This window comes from Sardina pilchardus, chromosome 12 (genome assembly GCF_963854185.1).
Source record: "Sardina pilchardus chromosome 12, fSarPil1.1, whole genome shotgun sequence".
Classification (NCBI taxonomy): Eukaryota; Metazoa; Chordata; class Actinopteri; order Clupeiformes; family Clupeidae; genus Sardina; species Sardina pilchardus.
This window is the reverse complement of record NC_085005.1, coordinates 29,177,598-29,193,131: the sequence shown is the minus strand read 5'-3', so window position 1 is coordinate 29,193,131 and position 15,534 is coordinate 29,177,598. Positions and strand designations below refer to the sequence as shown.

The window sequence follows — 15,534 nt, the reverse complement described above, 5'->3', positions numbered from 1 at the left end:
CATGCAAATGTGTAAGATATTTTAATTAATGGAGTTTAATTACTATTCTAGTTAAACTAATGAATTAATTAGTAGTCCAAGCTGAGAGCTTTTAATTATTGGAGTTGAATTACTATTTTAGTTAAACTAATAAAACAATTACTAGGCTAAGCTCAGAGCTTTCGTTAAACAGGAACCCCTTTCAGCTGGCTTAATTGAGTCAAAGTAGCCTATTTCTTTCAGACATGTAGTTTCGCTAAATGTTGTTCTCTGTTCTCGTGTGTCCAATATTTTAGTGTTTGAAAAAAAATCTTGCGTATAGTTCGCTCGGACGGTGATACGGTGTTTTACACATTTTCTGAATTTAACATTTATCAAACAGCAGTTTGAGAAGAATACACAGAAAGTATAATTGCTTGTATTATTATTTGTCAATACTCCCCCGATGTCATGGCCGGTTAGCTCAGTTGGTTAGAGCGTGGTGCTAATAACGCCAAGGTCGCGGGTTCGATCCCCGTACTGGCCAAGGATCTTTATTGTTAGTGAGGGAACGTATTTGTCAACAATGAACATGGCAACGTTTCACAATCACCACATGTAAAACGTATACCCTGTCTAATGCAGGTCAATGGTACCGATAATTCAAACAGATATTTCTGAGGATTTGACACCTGCAGCTATGTAGTGATATACACCAGCTGTTTTCAGCAAAGGAGGTGAGAGAGGGAGTGTATGATAAATTCCAATTACAGGCACATGTTATAGGTTAAGCATGGCACATGTAACAGGCACAGGCATGACCAAGAGAATTCAAGGGTAGTCGTAGGCATCACTTTACTCTCCGGTATAAAAGGAGAGAGTAAAATCGATATGTCAATCTTTTAATTGCATAACGTGTAATAAAAACATTGACATATGCAAACTGTGTGGGTTTTTTTTCTTACCAAATCAAAATTATAATCCAATACAATGTTTTTCAACTTCAAACTATAAACATGTAGCACCCCCCCCCCCCCCCCCCCCCACACACACACACACACACACAAACACATCTCGTTATCAATCACAGTAATCCATATACATCCAAAACTATTAAAAAATAACATCTTCACTTATTCCTGTGTTGAGAACACCACATGGACTATTTTGATTCTAGAGTACATTTCTATTAGGGCCCGAGGGCCTGTTGGCTACTGGTCAGGGGCTTCCTGCTGAGATTTATTGCTGCTGAGGGAGAAGGAGCCCTGGAAGGGTCAGGGCAGCAGCGTAATCTAAAAAGCCTCAGCATTTCTGGGCCAGGGAGTCTATTCCCAGTGAATGTCTTATCCTCTAAAGATGCCTCTTTTCTCCCAGGCGTAAAGTATGCCAGTTCAGTGGGATCGTCAGCCTTTAGTGGCCCACCACATTTAGCATTTACATTTATTATTATTTACAAAAAAAAAGGGAAACAGTCAAGGTACGCTGTGACAAGGACATGTCTGTGTAGCAGTAAGTATGACAAGTGGTATAAGTGCTAGATTAAGCATGTCCTGCGGGAAATGTACCGGGAAACCAAAATGCAAAAAAAAAAATAGTGCAAAAAAGCCAGACGGGCCCCTGACTCACTTGGACTTCAAATGCATGGTTCTTATTCTAGATCAATGGTTCCCATGCTCCACTAGATGTATGGCCCAGTAGATCTGTGGTACCCATGCTCCATTAGTTTCATGTTTCCAATGCTCCATTAGATGTGTATAGCATTAACAGGAAACTCCTTGGAGTGTCATCAAGGGCCTATTCCAGTGAACATGATTTTCAAAGGACGGTATATATAGATGGACCAATAAATAGTGTTTGTTTGATGCAATCATATCTGATATATATCGAATAAATGATGTATACACTAATCCAGCGAAACACGGAAGTAAAGCAGCGCCGTCATTACTGCGTGCCTGGCTGCTAAGAAATTAGCCCGTTGGTTCCGTAGGCGGCTGTTGCAGAGGTTTGCTGTAATTAATACACGTCTTAATACCTTATGTTGTTAATAAATGACCTTCATCGGTATGTTTTGGCCACAGTCTGACATCATCTACCCAATGTTCCCTTTCACCTGACATTTTCTTTCATGAGCAGGATCTCGTTAGACATTCTCTGATGCTTTCATTGAAAAGCACAGGCAAGTGTCACTCGTCACACTCCGCAGGCACGCAGCGATGGCGATATTCAAGATGGCAGCGCCCATAAAGTTTGCGCTGGATTAGTGTTTATGAATTTCTTCGAATTTCATTGAATTTCAATTCTACTTCCTTTAATTCAAATTCTAATTGTAATTCTACATCCTGTTTTTGACCAAAATTTGGTTATTAAGTGATGATGTAATAATGGGATAATACATCTCTTTCCGGGTCCAACAGCTTTCAGATTCACTTGTTTTTCTCCATAGACAGTAAAATGATTTTTTTTTTGTTTTATTATATTCTATTCTGAGTTACCTTTAAGAAAATTGTCATCTTACTACTGACTTGTATTCGTGGAAGCCTGGACGTTACCCTTGAATATATCATCTAGCTGCACAGCTATAGTAATAGCTTCATTAAAGTTTAGCGGTTTTGTTTTACCATCGCTAAAACAGAGGTAATGATGACTATGTTTACAAGTTGCAAAAACCGTCTGGCTGCACTAGTGAACGTCTTTTCACGAAAACAGCTGTTGGGCCCTTGAATTCAAATTCAATTAAAATCTTGAATTTCCCCTTGGGGATCAATAAAGTATCTAATTATCTATCTATCGATCTATCTATCTAATTCAAATTCAAGAACTGAATTGGAATTTAGGAGTCATTCTCAATTCAATTCTGAATTTTGCACAAGCCTGGTCCTCAATCAGTTAATAGTGGAGGTGCACATCTATAGTAGCACACAGTGCTTACAGTGCAACGAATGCTTACGAAGCTTCGAATAAGGTCTGCTGGTTAAAATGAGCAGCAATGGGGTGTGTCTACACTCTTTATGTGTCCAACATACCATTTGCCATAACCAATCGCTAACGTTTGGTCGTGACTTTATATGCTCAAACTAGAGCATAACCTCAACGTCATCGTTCTCAGCTACTCCCTCTGTTCGCTGATTGGACCTGCACATTTTTGTCCTCAGAAAACCCGCAAATACACCGCACTATGTAGAGGTGAAAACTGAACGGAAGTACGTAGGAAGGTGGAGTCAGGTGACCTTGAGTTCCATGTGAAAAATGTCCAGAATTCTCCCTCAAAGCATAATCTCATTCTGATTCATTGGGCTATTGGGGGCACTGCGCTTAATTCACAGGTGCGGTAAATACTGTACTGGAAATTACTATAGTGGATGAGCGGTTGTGATGGGGAAGGCACTAGGGCCATGCGATAAACCGTTGTCATCTGGGTTACTATGGTGCTCCATTCTGAATGATCTGGGTGTGGGACATTATTCCTCCCCATGGATCCTGTGACTAGTAGTAGCTGTGGTTGAGAACAGGGCAGACAGGTTATGATTCATATTTCACGGCATCGCAGACACTAAAGCCCTCTCCCATGCAGTGACCCACAGAATCCCCGGTCTCTGCTAGACCCTGGAGTGTGTTGAGTCACCACAGCAACTAGTCATCTCTATAAAAAACTACATTCCCCAGAGTCCTTCCCAGTGCCACTTTAGTGATTTGGTCAATTTTTATTATGCATATGGAGTCGTTGGGAGTTTCTGGAAATGTACTGACATAATAATGCTGACATTTTCCCCGCCTTCTTGAGTCAGGCTATTGCGTCACTCTGCTATGGTTGTAAGAGATAGCTGGGAAAATCTGGACACTTCACAGGTCAAGGACAAGAGTAGTGTAGTAAGCGGATGTAGCTGTGTGATCACTTTTTCACGGCACTCTGCTTCGCAAAAGAAACCCACTTAGACCACTAGATGACGTTTTTCAGATGTTGCCATGTCGTGAAATTACAAAAGTGGAACAAGAGTGAAAGACACATACAGCCTATTTTGACCCAGTTAAGACCCAGTTTAAAAGGTGTTTCTTTCTAATATCAGATCAATGACTGTGATTATGGAAGCTTCACTCTGCAAACGAATACTTGTCTTTCATAGGGACTCTGTGCTGAACAGACAACGACCAACAGACAGAGGGTGAGAAGTGGAGAGTTCTGGTTTAGTCTGAGGTTCGCCTGACAGTCCACTCCGCGTAATGTCCTCCAAACTGTCACAAAGTCATCACCCAAGTCTGTCAACATCTGACCCGCCAATAGGAAGGCTACAATCATGATCAACTGGACAACTGAGACATCCATACTCTACATCAAAATGATACTCATCATAAATTTAAGGTGTTTGTGACAGCTGATGAGGACTTTGCGCCGAAGCCAAACACTGGAATGCATGTGGCTTGTTGGAAGACCAGGTAAATTTACTCACTAGCATCCTAACCATTCTGTCAGCTAGGGGGTTCGTGTGGCCAACACTATGGGTCTTGCCAACTTCCTGTTGTGTCACAAGCTCTTACAGTATGTCAGGCATGTAGCACACACATGATCCTCAAACTGTCCAGCAGATGGCAGCATAAATAACAGCATGATGACCCTTCCTCAAGTCACCTGTCACCTGTCAGTGTTCTAGAAAAAGGGGTTGCCCCAGGGGAATTAGCTCAAATGGTAGAGCGCTCGCTTAGCATGCGAGAGGTAGCGGGATCGATGCCCGCATTCTCCACTTATTGGTCTTTTACTTTTAAATGTAATTCCACATCCTCAGCCAGAGAAATGATCGGAACACAAGGTCTGGTCATAGTCCTGTGCGTGTCACAATTCCCGTGCAAGAGGTTTACACAAAGCTTCCAAAACAGAACTATGATATTAGTTACACCTGGAGCCGAGTAAACATACAGTTCTGCAATCTATAAACTCTACATAGTAGGCCATGTTTTCATAAAAAAAAAAGGGCGGCTTAAACTTTTTAATGGTGTCGGATGGCGGGGGTACGCGAGCCAATCAGGATGTAGGAGGTGGTCCGTGTAGGGAACAGTTTGGGAACAGCTGTTTTAGATGAATGGACAAAAAAGCCCCACAGCCAAACTCAATTCTGTGGAAAAGCGTCATGGGATATTCTCATGGGATATTCTAAACACTCCTGTAGGTGGAAAGGCCAGGCGCCCCAATATTTTTGTCAGTGTATATTATTTACCAGCTTGATCTTGGTCTATGCAGACAGGAGAGAAATCATCACTGGATGCCTAAAAGCAAGAACAAAGAAATGTCATCCATCACCACCATCGTAAGCCTTCAACTTTGTGTTCTTTGGCAAATACACAAAGTGGATCATTGTGTATTCTATCTGGCCAGCAGATGGCAGCACAAATGGCTATGCTGGTTCTCCAGGTCTCTGTAACGTCTTGTTTTTCAAGTATACCTTGCACCCCAGGGGAATTAGCTCAAATGGTAGAGCGCTCGCTTAGCATGCGAGAGGTAGCGGGATCGATGCCCGCATTCTCCAGTTATTGGCCTTTTGAATGTAATTCAGTAGTCCATATCCTCACCTGGAATGAACGCAACACAAGGTCAGGTCACAGGGACTTTGAAATTAAATCAGATGTATGAAGAGGTGGGTCATTGAGTCTTCGGTCTGTCCACTAGGTGGCAGCACAAATAGCCATACGGTGTCTCAAAGCCCCCTCTAGAGGTCATCGGGCCCTCAGGCCACCTTCATGAAGTCTGTTTCTGACAGTGTGGCCAGAGACATTCACACCAGTGATCTGCTAGAGTTAATTCTGTAAGGCTCTAGCAGGGCTCCTATTGTTCCTCCTTGCACAAAGGAGCAGACACTGGTCCTGCTACTGGGTTAAGGACCTTCTACCACTCTGCCCTGCTCTCCTAGAGCAACTGCCTGTCCCCTGGAATCTCTTCGATGCTCTTGAGACTGCAGTGGGAGACACAGCAATCTTTTTAGCAATGGAAAGTATTGGTGTGCTATTCTGGAGGAGTTGGACTACCCTGTGCAACCTCTGTAGGCTCCAGATACTGGCTTATGCTCCCAGTAGTAACACTGACCCTATCCAAATGTAAAACTAGCCTATGTAGGCTTATGTAGCCTCACTTTTTTTAGGCCAGAGAGTTGTTGAATGTTTGGATGCATTTTGAATGTGCTTTGCTGAATATATTAGCTGTTAACTGAATTGTGAGGGGTTTTTTTATTGAGTTTTAAAGGCCAAAACTGCAAAAATCCGAAAACGCTAAAAAGATAGCCTACTGATGTTTCACATCAGTAGGCTATTTTGTTTTTTATTTTGTTACATTTTATGAGCCAGTTTTATGAGCCCAACTCTGCTGGGCATACACTGTGCGATGAGTTTTGGCTCAATCATGCGTCTTGTGCTGAATCGCACAGTGTATGCCCAGCTTCAGCAATTCGCCAAGACTTGTTGTGATCATAATATTGAGATTCAGGAGGATGAGAATACAAGATGAGTAACTGGTGGGTTGGTCACACACACACACACACACACACACACACACACACACGGGATCGATAACCGCATTCTCCAAGCAGGATTCTTTTCTGTGTAAGTCCAAGCAAAGTCCACATCCTGACCCTGAATATGACACCATGGTCGTTAACACAGTGACGTCAGTGCTCTATAGGCTAAGATAGCTATAAAAGGATTTGGGATGCCACTTCATGAGATCACACATTACCTTGGTGACATTTCATAATGAAGATGGTATGATAATTTACTTTTAAAATGTGTTGCTTTTCACACAGCCAAAGGCACAGGAAACGGCTGCCTCATTCCATTCTTTCAAACTCTTTTTTCACAAGCTGGTTGTGTGTCATGCAGTTGTTTCTTTGTAATACATCTTTGCCATTTTCGGCTTCGGTAAACATCACAATGCTTTGAACTGTGGGTAATTCCCTTTGGTGACGGAAACCCTTATGCCCAGAGACGAATTTCGCGAGAATGCACGGCAAAGTCCATTCAGTCTGTCAGTCTGGACTTTGGGGTTGGGCCTTTCAAACCAACTGTTATTTTCTTGATAAATGGAATTCTCAGTTTCTAGAGAACTTTACATGATCCCATCAGAACACGTGGAACTGGTTATGCGGTTGCCCGCGGATACGTTGCTCAATCTGAACATGCACTAACGATGTCAGAAACTTGGCTCCACTTTGTACCACTTGACAAGTTCATTTGTGACCTTTTGAGAGCATCTCTGATACAGTAATTTAGTCTATGAGATGTAACAGGCAGGTCAGCATACTGATCTGTTGACTGTTTGCAGGTCATGGCATGTCTCGTCGGGAGAGAAAAGCTGCTGTTCTCAAACACTGCCCACTTAATCAACAGAGTCAGTGTACTGACGAAGGGATAGATCAAATAGATATGGAAGGTTTGCAAAGTGATATCATGCTTCATACCTTATCACATACCATACCATAGATATAGATACCATATCATAGCATACTAATAAATACAAAAATATACGTTAGTATTTTGTTTTGATACATGGTTTGGCTATGCATTTTGTAGTTTATTTTGATACGCTTAAAATTACGGTATTTGATATTTTATTTTAAGATACACTTTGATGTATTTTTGCTCATCCCTAACATCTAGAGAAGCCAGGCAGCTACAGTGCTACACCCTATATTTAAAATTAAGCCCCCCCCCCCATAGTGTAGCACTGTGGCTCTTCTGGCTGGTTTCTGCAGCAACTTTTCAGGGTTTTTTTCTCATACTGACAGCACTCAGTGACTTTGAGAAACAGAGGTCTGTGAGAAAAATGGGCAGCATTTTCCTTTAAAGTAGGGTTCAGACCAAAGATTCCCGACGAGACGAGATGAGACGAGCCGCGACGTTCTAAAACCTTGCGACTGCGACTCAACATGTTTAAGGTGCTGTGTCCACCAAACGCGTTTTTTACAGCCAGAGCGGCCTCAACCTCCTTTTCTCGGCGCTTCGATAAGTGTTTATTGTTGCTAAGTTACCAAAACCAGTTTATAACGAGAAGTGACATTGCCGAGCCCGGCGCTGTTCTAAAAGTTGAACAGATTTCAACTTGAGAGCTCTGAGCGCTGCGGTAAAAAACGGTCAGCGCCAAGAGCTTTTTTCCGCTGAGGGCGCTCAGTGCTGTGAACGCTGAGATACATAGACTTTATATTGAAAATTGTCGCCGTCGGCGCAAAAAACGCGCTTGGTGGACACAGCACCTAATGCTCTGCGACGGCTTGCAACTACGTGCAACTTCTAATTCACACCGCTGCAACTCAGTCTCGTCGCGTCGGGAATCTTTGGTGTGAATTGGGCTTAAGGCATCAGGAAGGAGTGGCGTTTTATCTAACACACATACACAGGCAAATATGTGGCAAATATGAATGAAGTAAAATGAAGACGTGTCATTTGTGTCTTCAAACTGTCCAGCAGGTGGCAGCACACACTGCTGCATGGCTTCTCCAAGTCCTGCGCCTGCGCACACGTGCTCGTCTTCAAGGATCAGGTTTCCCACAGGGGAATTAGCTCAAATGGTAGAGCGCTCGCTTAGCATGCGAGAGGTAGCGGGATCGATGCCCGCATTCTCCAAGCAGGATTCTTTTCTGTGTTAAAGTCCATATCCTGACCCTGAATATGACACCATGGTCGTTAACACGGCGACGTCAGTGCTCAACATGACTGACAAAAACAGAACCCCAATGAGCACAATGATGTGATGACTTGATTATGAAGAGCACTTCATCTACTCTCCTTTACCTTGCTAAGGAGAGAGGAGGAAGCATACGCTTGTCTATTTAGGCTCAGCTGCCGAAATCAAATTATTGTTTTTAGTCGCCATTGATCTGTGGATGCATTTTAATGCTTATTTCTGCATTTTTCTGTTTCTGCATCCTATTGACTTGGTTTTGGTCAGTGCAGACAAGAGGAGAGATTATGAGAAGCCTGGGTGTCCAAGCAAGAGAAAAGAAATGTCATCCACCACCATTGTAGGCCTTCAACTTTGTGTTGTATGGAAAGTACTGAAATGAAGACATGTCATTTGTGTCTTCAAACTGTCCAGCAGGTGGCAGCACACACTGCTGCATGGCTTCTCCAAGTCCCATAACCTGCTCGTCTTCAAGGATCAGGTGTCCCACAGGGGAATTAGCTCAAATGGTAGAGCGCTCGCTTAGCATGCGAGAGGTAGCGGGATCGATGCCCGCATTCTCCAAGCAGGATTCTTTTCTGTGTAAGTCCGAGCAAAGTCCATATCCTGACCCTGAATATGACACCATGGTCGTTAACGCGGCGACGTCAGTGCACAACATGACTGCCAAAAACAGCACCGCAATGAACTAAATAGTGTGATGATTTGTTTTTGCCCCCGTTTGTCGTGAGCTGAACTCAAAGATATACAATTTTCTCTAGAGAAAAAGAGACATACAGAGAAAAAAAGAGTTCTCAAACTAGTGATTTGTCACAAAAAATAACTAATAATAAAAAACAGACATACAGAGAAAAAAAGAGTTCTCAAACTAGTGATTTGTCACAAAAAAATAACTAATATTACTGTAAGACAGAAACTAGTAACCCATATGCAATACCTGGAATAAATCTGTTCCAAGTGGAGGTGGAAGGACTTCAGGGAGGTAGAGCCACGGACACAGATCCACACCGCCTCTCTTCAGGGTGCTTGTCCTCAGCAGGAAGTCCTCTGGGTCTCGTTTATAGCAGTTGGCAAACAGCTTTTAGATGCATTCCATCCCACGTGTTTCTCCTGCTCCTGCCATATCTGCTGGATCTGTCCGTGGTACACCAGAGGACCGCCCAAAGTGTCCTCCTTGGTATGGTGAAGATCAACAACATCCTCCGGATCCAACTTCAAAATGCACATGGCCTGAAAATGCATACAGGTGGTGAGCCTCTGTTGTGACGCCTGCAGCAAACCAGTGCATGAAATGCCAGATGTCAAGGCGTGCTTGAAGCCCTGCAAACATGGCCCTCACCTGATATGACAAGGGCCATGCTGACTGCAGCAGCTTCCATCCACTTACAGTTGAGGCCAAAATTATTAGCCCCCCAGCAATTACGGAACATTTTCCTAAAATTCTTCCCAATGTTTGCAGCATTGATAAAACTTGATATAATCAAACATTCACCAGTGCTATTTAGTAGCTTTAGGTACATTTTATATATATTTCTTAACTTACTTTATGTCAAATATTGTAACAAAAAAATGGGGTGGTCAAAAATATTAGTCTCCATGATGGTATGGCCAATAATATTACCCACTTACATCATTTTTGGTGGTGCCTCGCCTGCCTCCCTGTGCTGCTTCACTAATCCAGCTGCCATAGCATCCAGTGCTTGACCCTCGCCGGCTGTCAGGACCCAGACAAGAACCTGGCCGTGCTCTTTCTCCACATTAGTGCACCAGGCAGCTGTACCTGCAGCAGCACCAGCCAGTGTCTTAGTGACCTTTTTGGTGGAGTCCATCTCGAAGACAGAGCCAAAGATGGAGGTTATTTTGGCCTCATGCAGTCACCCAAGAACATTGTCCTCTTCCTCATCATTCTCAGCACCAAGATGTCACATGAGTATCTAAGGAAAGAAGAGAGTAATGCGTAAAAAAAGAAAAGAAAATAGCACAAACAATACAAATAAAAACTGGAAAAGCACTCAGAGTATTGTTCCTCTAACTAGGCTATGAAATGAGAGAATTCATCTGGTATTCGCCCTCTTTTTCTATCAAACCTGAAGCCATTCTGAAGCGTCTGAATGTTTTTATCCATGCGTTTTTTATCCATCCACGAGCTTAGTTCGAAGTGGCGTGATGGTGAATAGGCTATAGTCCCTTTCCCACATAACTTCTAGAAGTTACCCGGACATATTTACCCAGGTAGAGGCACGACACGGACGTTTCCCACATGAGCTTTATGTCCGAGTGAGATACGGGTAATTGTGTTCACACTAGACCCGAGTAGGAGCCGCGAGGGGTGGGGCAATGTCAGCACTTGCAGGGGGAGGGAGATGACGCTAAATAAATGCGTTGTTGTGCTTACTTCAGATCCAAAACATCATGAAACAACAGAAGTAGTTAGCTCGCTAGTCAGCGGGAGCTAGCATAGAGGAAAAAATAGCTAACGCCAGGACCACAGTATAAACAAAGCTCTACTTCAACCCTCTCTGGTATAAACATCCAACACAACAAATTAATAGAAAATAACGACACACCTGGAAAATATATAAACAGCACACAGGTCTGAGGCTCCTTCCCAACTCCCACAAAAAGCAACCATGCTAAATAACAGCGACGTTAACTATTAGCTGTTAATTGCTAACCACTGTACTAAACAGCTAGTTGCAAGCTGATCGACAACACTTCAAGCTATTCACGTTTGCAAGGATAATCCTGCCTGTCCCGCAACAAACACAACAACGTGATTGCAGTTAAAATTTTTATTGTACGTACACAACAAAATGTCACTGTTTTCTGTACTCCGGTGTTCTCGTCTGTGTTCCTACTCTCGTAGGGCAATGTTTATCGTTACTATGGCAATTTGTACTTTCTGCCCTTCTGCCCATGCTTCTGCCTCGCTGCAAGCAGGCTGCAAGGGCGCATTTCTATACGTCACCGGTACGCCCACCATCTCTACCCAGAACTGTGCCGGCTGCGTTCCCACCTAAGCGCACCCGGGTAACATCTAGAAGTAGTACTAGGGGGCTAGTGGGGTGATTTCCGGGTAAGAAAATACCCGAGTTTTGCGTTCCCACATACAGCCACCCGTTTGATATCCGTTTGACATCCGGATGTCTCGCTCATGTGGGAAAGGGACTTATGTTGTCCATACTGTGTGCTTTTTGCTAGTTGCTGGCTTATTAGCTTTCGCCGACTCTTGCTACACTTAACTTCTATCTTGGTTGTCATACATTTGAACCTAAACTATTCAGATCGCCACCACGTGACCATGGCATTACACTGCCAAGCGAAAAACATAAACGCCTCCTGGCTCCTGGATCCAGACGGTACAGTAGTACGGGTCACTCCCAAAATGTTATGTTTCTTCCTTGGGTCATTTCAGACCTACCCTGAAATTTTAATCTAAATCCATACATTACTTTTTAAGTTATCTGGCTAACAAACAGACAGACAGACAGACAAAAACATAACCTCCTTGGCGGAGGTAATGACTAATTACTGACATCCAATATTACTTGCTCCGGTGTCCCATACCCAACTGTACTAAGATGTCCTCGGACCAAGAAGAATACAAAGAGCGGCATTTGCATTCCACCCGTAAAATAATGTCCAACACCTTGCACTGTTCGCTTGTCGACTTTTAATCCCAATTAAATGTAAGATATGCACACAGACATATAAAATGATTATATATACAGTCATTAGTTAGTGTGCGATTTTTAACATAACTTCGGACATGGGCTTGGCTAACAACTCTAGCAATGCTAACTTAACATGTCAACATCACTGCCAAGACACCGCACATTATCACATCAAAACAAGAAAATAGCAAAAAATAAGATGATGTTTAGGAATAAGTTGGCATACAATTAAGCCAAGTGTATCTGATAATTGATCAACAAAAGCCAGCATGATCTGTCATTATTCACAAGAAATGGATTTAGCGATACTGGCTGCTAATGCTATCAAATAAGCAAATAACATTGCGTTAACAAGCTAACTGCAATAGCAACAGCTAAAGATGTGGCAGAAAACATGTCCAATAGTGGTACATCACGTTTAAAAATGCATATCTTACCGATTGATAAATGACTGAAAGCCATGAAATCACCAAAGCTGACAAGAAGCGGGGAGGAGTGCACCGAAAAGTAAACCACAGAGGAAGAACGTGATTGGTCAAAAGTAAGCCACAAGGAGAATCGTGATTGGCTAAAATTACTTTGGGCTTACTTTCTGGTTACTTGACGGGACAGGAATCGAGAGGTAGCGGGATCGATGCCCGCAAGCAGAACACATTTCAGTGTACGTCCAAGCAAAATCCATGTCCTGACCCTGAATATGACAACCTAGTCCTGAACATGGTCATATCATGACTTAACATCACAGGCAAATTAGCAGATCAATGAACTAAAATGTAATGGTCTGATGAGCAGAAAGAATTAATTAATATCAACACTGATACGGACCAAAGTTAGGTCATGCAGCCCTTGCTGAGCTGTATTGAGTGGATTGTGTGAATTAATGGGCTGGCAAATTACCAAATTGTATGAACCTGTGAATGGCGATTAAACGTATAGTCCGTGCGAAAACCTGCGCTGTGCTTGATCAACGTGGTTCAGCCAGATTCGAACCCGGCGATACAGCAGCATTTTCAATTGGAAGACGAGCTAAACAGAAGGGATGGTGGTGCTTGGAAATATCAAGGGCTGAGAACCAACATTTCACTGACATTTCACCAACTTTACAGGAGAGCCAAAACAAATCTAACTGCTTCTATATGTTCACAGTTAAAGACCTTTGGTTTTTGTTCAATAACTATAGCTAGCCTATATAAATATTTTAGCCTAGGCTACTTCTATAATTTTGTCAGCTAAGAGAGCTCATCAAGAGCGTTCAGGTGATAACTCAATTTTGACCAAAATGTCACTTGGTTCTCAGCCCTCGATATGCGTGATTTTGGAAAAATGGCAAGGATGCAATTTATTTCAGAAGCATCGGCGTGGAGTCGGGATATGATCGCGGGTCGGATTCGAACCTGAGCCTCCGTGGGTAGGCTACTTGGACCCGTACATGATGAGTTGTGGCATTTTGCGCCACAGCGCCCCCATGTGTCACACTAACTTAATGACAACCAACCAGTACATTGGTTTTGTCTTTAGGACAAGGAAAGGGGTGAATCAATGAACTAATTGTAATAAATAAAAGCCTCTGCCACAAACGCCTGCCAAAAATGTTAATTGTCAACACTGATCAGAATATGGATCTAGGCTAAGGTCTACTCCTGTGAGAAAAGGACACAGACAGAGACAGCCATAGTCGTTTCACATTACACACATCACTGTTACACATGACCTCTGGGCTGGCCCCTAGTCCCCGACCCTATTTCGTTTGGGCAGATACAGGAAACTGACACCAAACTGACACCAAACTTACCACTCATCTAAACGAACGACATAATACAATTCCCAAATGTAGCGACAACAACAGCAAAATCTCACCCGTAGTGAAGCCTACACCACCCTAACCCTCAATTAAAAACATTATATATTGAGCACTCTCATCGTATGCTTTGCCATATTACTAGAATAGTTAAAATTGTAGAAAGTTATTTACGCACATGCATGCTGTTGAAATATTTTTTTCACCAAACAAGTCAGTGCAACATATGCACAGCAAGTATATTTACATTGGACTCTCCCTCCCCCTCTCATTCTCACCCTCCCTCTTCCTCTCTCTGCAATGTCTTCCATTTTTGTTGTAAAAAAAGGCGCTCACTTGTTATGGTTTTATTGTTTTTATCTTTGTGAAGCAAATTGGGTTGCCCTGCTGGACAAAATGTGCTGTATAAATTAAAGTGGCCTTGCCTTGCCTTACGGTACCTGTGGTCTTTTCATAGTGCTTTGGCTAGGTGCATGTATTGGTCAGTTAGCTCATGTGTGTCATTCTGAATGGCATTGTTTTGAAATTGCAAACATACTTTATGTCTTCTGCAGATTCAGTGCATTCAAAAAGTGCCATTCTGAATTGCTAAATTTATGTAAAGCATAAAATGTGTTAAGACTTTTGGAGACTTGAGAGGATATTTTGCTGTGTCAGTTTAAATTGTGCTTTGAGTGTCATTTTAGTGTGTTTGAAATTGAAAAAAAACTGTAGCCATAAATGTTTTGAGGAGTGTGCTTCAAATTTGGAAATTGAGTGCAAGCAGTGAGCTGTGTTCAAAGTTCAGCAAAAAGAGTGCTGCACAATGTGTGTTACAAAATTGCAAACTGAGTGCAAAGCTGTGTTTGTGCTTTTAGTTTTGCAATGAGTGGTTTTGATGCTATGTATCAATAGTTTTAGAAATTGTGCTACAAGAATGGCGGTTAGCACTTAAGCCTTTAGAAAAAACTGTAACGGTGATGAAATACGCTAACATCACATGCAGGTGAAAGTAGCCTACACTACAAATGACAAATTTGGTATTTTCAGTTTTTTTTTTTTTTTCCCCCAGCATTAAAATGTCCAGACCCCTCTCCAAGGTCTGGAAAATTACAATGACAACTGCTCGTTTGCAAAGTATTTAGGCCTAGTTTCCAATTAAGGTTATGAACTGAACCTGCTTTTCCTATTAGAAAAATGCAGATTTTGCTTGTTTTAACTATGCTATTTTGCACTTTTCCGCACAACATACAGAAATGGGAAACAAAACATCTTGTAATTGTACTTTATTACCAGGTTAGCATATCGTAGTCATAGTTTTTCACTTAAGTAGCCAGTACTACCCACCGCAAATCAGTGCTATGTTTACAGTAGCCCGAATCAATGACTACTATCAATAGGCTATCTATAAGGTCATTGGACTAGCTGCTATATTCAACAAATAGAAGAGTTATTAGGCCAAAGCGAGG

The 15,534-nt window shown here is 42.4% G+C and overlaps 5 non-coding genes across 5 annotated transcripts; all 5 read left to right on the top strand.

Moving 5' to 3' along the window:
• The first annotated feature begins 431 nt into the window (after positions 1-431).
• trnai-aau (transfer RNA isoleucine (anticodon AAU)) lies at positions 432-505 on the top strand. Its single transcript has one exon. It is a non-coding gene; the product is annotated as a tRNA-Ile (tRNA).
• A 4,116-nt stretch (positions 506-4,621) lies between these two features.
• On the top strand, positions 4,622-4,694 carry trnaa-agc (transfer RNA alanine (anticodon AGC)). Its single transcript has one exon. It is a non-coding gene; the product is annotated as a tRNA-Ala (tRNA).
• A 707-nt stretch (positions 4,695-5,401) lies between these two features.
• On the top strand, positions 5,402-5,474 carry trnaa-agc (transfer RNA alanine (anticodon AGC)). Its single transcript has one exon. It is a non-coding gene; the product is annotated as a tRNA-Ala (tRNA).
• A 3,009-nt stretch (positions 5,475-8,483) lies between these two features.
• Positions 8,484-8,556, top strand: trnaa-agc (transfer RNA alanine (anticodon AGC)). The gene has a single exon. It is a non-coding gene; the product is annotated as a tRNA-Ala (tRNA).
• Positions 8,557-9,105: 549 nt separating this feature from the next.
• Positions 9,106-9,178, top strand: trnaa-agc (transfer RNA alanine (anticodon AGC)). The gene has a single exon. It is a non-coding gene; the product is annotated as a tRNA-Ala (tRNA).
• Positions 9,179-15,534: the final 6,356 nt, after the last annotated feature.